Genomic DNA, 4,610 nt, shown 5'->3' on the forward strand with positions numbered 1-4,610 from the left:
TGGAAGCTGCAATGGACACAATCCAAGATAGTCCCAATCCATCAACACCCCAGAGGTGGCGGGATTTCTTGGAAAAAACGAAAAAAGGCAAGCCCCAAACCATGGGGACAGAAGCAACCTCGTTCATTCTTTTTACCCACATTAGATGGAATCCATAGTAAATTTGAATTGCAGGAGACTGACTTTTAGATGACTTGTCGCTTTAAGTGTGCAGGAAACTAACTCGAGTACACAGTACACAAATAATTTAAGAAATTACTACTGCTACGTTAAAGCACATGCACAATCTCTGGTGGCATTGCCATCATAGTTGATAGCAGCATTGCAGCTTGTGGAGATAAGCTAATGACTAAAGTCTGAAGCAGTGGCTGCCACTCTTATAACATGCAAAATGACAACAATATGAAGTCTCTACATCCAACAAAACCTTAATGTTATTCTAAATGAAATAGAAGACCTTTTAAACCAACTGCCTGATCGGTGATTTTAATGCCCACTCTTATTTTGAAGGAGTGAAATAAAACTGACATGTGAGGCCAGATTATACAGCAACTTATTTTATGCAATAATGTTTGCTTGCTAAAAACTGGTAAACCTGCTTACCCTTCCCTAAGCTCAGGAAAAATGAGCTGCATGGATTTGTCTTTGAGCTGACCCAGTGTTTTTAGCCTTTTTAAATGGGAAGGTTTGGGCAACCCCTATGGGAATGCCCACTTACCTACACTAATCACTTTATCATCTGCACCAAATGTTATCCCCAGAAAACCAAGACGCCAGAAGATTCATATGGCAAACTGAAATGTTTTTAGGCAGGAAGCTAATTTAGCTAAAATCTTTTCAGAAACTCACAATATTGACAAACTGAATTAACTGTTCACAACTTAAATTGTAAATGCCACATGTCTGGCCATTCCACATCCACTGGTATTGTAAAACACTACCACAAAGTATGATGGACACGTGATTGCAAAGATTCAAAAAACAAACCAAAGCATGGGGCGTTGGGGCATATTTAGAAGGTACTAGTCACATGAGAATCTAATAATATTTGTACGTTTGTCATAACATGAAAGAAGCACCCTGGAAAAATGATATATCATCTATAATTAGTTGTCACTTCTAAACTTTTGACAGCAAGTACACAAGCTAAATGGTACTTTCTACCTTCAGAGTTCTGGTTTTAATAGACCCAGGAGTGCAAACAAATATAGATGAACAGGCAGATATAATAGATGAACATTTCTTCAAAATTTTGAGTTCTTCAAACAACCCAGTTTTTTTAAGGTACAAAATCACAGCTGAGAACAAAAAAAAAAAAAACTACACAATAGTTTAATCACACTTCAAGAAGTAAAGAAAGTCCTAGTTGCTGGTAAACAGACAGTGCTTCACAAAGATGAAATACATTACAATATGCTTGCATATCTATCCGATCCCTAAGTACAAGCACCTTTAAAATTTTTAAAGATATGGGTACTAGGAAAATTGCGAAAGCTTAGAGACAGTTTTAAGCGTGCTTGTCCTAAAACCCGGAAAATCCACAACCTCTCCAAGTTGTTACAGGCCCATAGCTCTCACTAGCTGTCTCATAAAATCTTCTGAAAACATTTTAAACATCATACTAACGTTCATTTTAGAATCTCGCCAACTTCTCGATATTCATCAATGCTGTTTTAAAAGAAGGTGCTCAACTTCAACTTCAGATCACTTAGTCCGACTTGATAATGCAATCAGAGATGCATTCATACACAAACCACACTGCCTTGCGGTCTTTGACTTAGAGAAGGCACGCAACACCACTTGGAGATACAGAATCCTAAGTAGCCTAGGAGACTTACCGCCATATTCAGAAACATGCCTTCACTCGAACTTCTAATTCAAGTGGCCATCGAGGCCTGTTTTTCGTTTCAGAAAGCAAACTCCACAGGAATCGCTCCTCGAGCGGTGGAGAAAGCTTCACTTTTCTTGAGAATCTCGAGTCAGCGACGACGCTACCTTGCCTGCTCCTCGACCGCCACTCCACCTGTAAACATGGCGGACATCGCATCGCTTGCTCACTGTGTGTACTTCGTTCTACCGGTATAGCAAACTTTTCACAAAAGTGGATATGACGAGGATGCACTGAAACTTTCTCTAAAGCACAGGCTGAGAGTGACACCGACCCGGGACTTCTGCCACACCATCATTTTACGAATGTGGCCATGGCTAGTCTGCAGCTGTCCCTGCCTCTCACATCGAACATAGATTACCGTGATCAGCCACCAACATCTGTGCTGTGTTGATCGTCGCATTAATGCAATTCGCTTTTGTGGCATGGGGAGATTCCAAGTCATCACCGGATAAGTGGACAACTTTTCGGAGTCTACCGAGTGCAGAGTTAAGGTGCGATTTGACCGTTAATGTTGAGCTCGCCCGCTGCCGGACTCGAGAGTTGAGCGGCGGCAGCTCAAATACCTTCATGAACAATACCTTCATGAACCCGGTCTTGGCATTTCACACGCTACTAGACCTCAGGGATAACGATCTGTGCAAACACTGTGGTGCAAGAGAGACCCTCGACCACATAATCTGGGAGTGCCCACAACCCCTATGGATAGCCCTAAATATACCATGTAGAGAAGCCTTGGATACCCTGCTGCAAAGCGCGAACCCTGCGATCCAGCACTGCACCGTCCATCTGGCGGAAGAGGACGCAACAAGCCAAGGGCTGCCTGCCAGCCTCTAATCAGCGGGCGCACAACTCCGCAGAGGACGCCCATTTCCTATGGAAATAAAAGTTGTGCAACCAACCAACCAACGCCGCGACCAGACGCTGCAGTCTCTGCACCTTCTTTACTCTACGCATTTTCTTTCTCTACGACGCTCACGTACCTCGGGCCCTTAGCAACATTGGGAACGGCAAGGGCCTCTCAGTTGTTTCCCTCCTCCATGCAGCCAGCCGATTGCCACTACCTTGGGCTTGGTTTAAAGCTGTTTTCTTTTTGCGCAATTTGCGCAAATGGCTTTGCTCAAGCGGATCGGCTGTGCGCGCCGGTTTTCTGAAGGCCGTTTATGGTCTCTAATTAGCTCTCACGCGGGGCGCTTCGCTTTTCAAGCGCGCCATTCCACGTCTCCCATTGGCTGGCGTGATTGGCGTGTAATTTTTTATTTCTTGCTCTTTTGGGTTTGCGCATCTCCATTTGCGCTTTCTGCAGAGGTACACTGTAGTGCATTTTTTCTTTGCGATCGAGATCCCAGAGACAGTAGATTGCAACTGTGCACGCAATGAGCCTTTGGAAGTTGTAGTAGGGCGTGAAACAAAAACTGCGCTGCCCGATGACGACACCACGGGTTCAAATTACAGTGTGAGTTGCATCCCTGATCACAGTACACTGAGTTGACGCCCTGGCCGCGGCCGCGTACTACTCTACGGCAGAGCCCGTTCTGTCAGGAAGGTCCGCAACCCAACGGCCAACGCAAGTTTCACCTGGGCGTTAGCGCCGAATTCGATGCCAGTACAGTCCGTGATTGTGGGCGCGAAAGCGTTAAGCAATTTTATCGCGCTCATGAAGTGCGGAACCTGCGACGAGATCGCAAAGACGCGAACCGTCAACCACTGGAGTGTCACAACGGACCTCCGCTGTAGCTCGGCTTGCCGATCGCTGCCGGAGCGAATATTCCTGCTTTTTGTCGCCTACTACTCTCACGCAGTGCTTCGGCTTATTTTACTAAGTACCCAACTCACGTCCGTATTGGTTCTTCTATTGTGGCAGCTCAGCCATGCGATGGTATCGAAGTATATATCGTGCCTCAACTTACGGCGCGGTCGCGGTGGGGCTGCGCGCTCAGCACGCACAAAAAGAAAATCTGCATGAATAACATACTTACTGTGTGCCAGCTTAAAATAAAAATGCACTGCAGAATACATCGTGCAATTTTTCTGATTTGGCAAAATTTTTGATGGTTTTCCTCACATTTCCCTGATCTTTCCTGGTGCATGAAATTTCCCTGACAATTCCCAGTTTTCCCGGTTGCTAGACCCCCTGCAGATGGATACTGAAAACCAGAAAAAGTTATCACAAACTCTGTACCAACATGCACCCTGGCCACCACTCGAGAGCAGTGACACACATATACCAGCTCCTGCATCCTGAAATTCTCCAAACTTTCTTCAGCAGTAGATGCAGGGTCCACTCCACGCACAGTACCCTTAGTGCACGCCAGTGAAGACTTTGATTAGAATGGAGGTATATGACCTACAGTGTGGCAGATCTGACACGCAATTAACGTTTGCAGATTTGCAAACAATACCTCGTCTCCCGAAAGGTCGCACCTAAGGGATATCAAGGTAATGATCGGTCAGACTCTTGAGTTGCTGCTGGATAGTTTCACAATTTTTCATTTTCAGCGTTCCATCACTTATTGGTTGAGTGCGACAGCAATCACATCGAAATCATTTTTAGCAAATAAATCCATAGACATTCAATTGGCAGTCTGACGAAGCAATCTGCCGAGCCCCCTTTCCCCTCTTTGGGAGGTGAAAGGCATGCCTGTGCACAAACTAATGACAACATTAGAATACCTAATCCTATAAAGCTAGCCTGAAACCTGATCGAAAACCCCACGAACAT

Source organism: Amblyomma maculatum, chromosome 7, assembly GCF_055883805.1.
Source record: "Amblyomma maculatum isolate TAMU_Amacu chromosome 7, ASM5588380v1, whole genome shotgun sequence".
NCBI lineage: Eukaryota > Metazoa > Arthropoda > Arachnida > Ixodida > Ixodidae > Amblyomma > Amblyomma maculatum.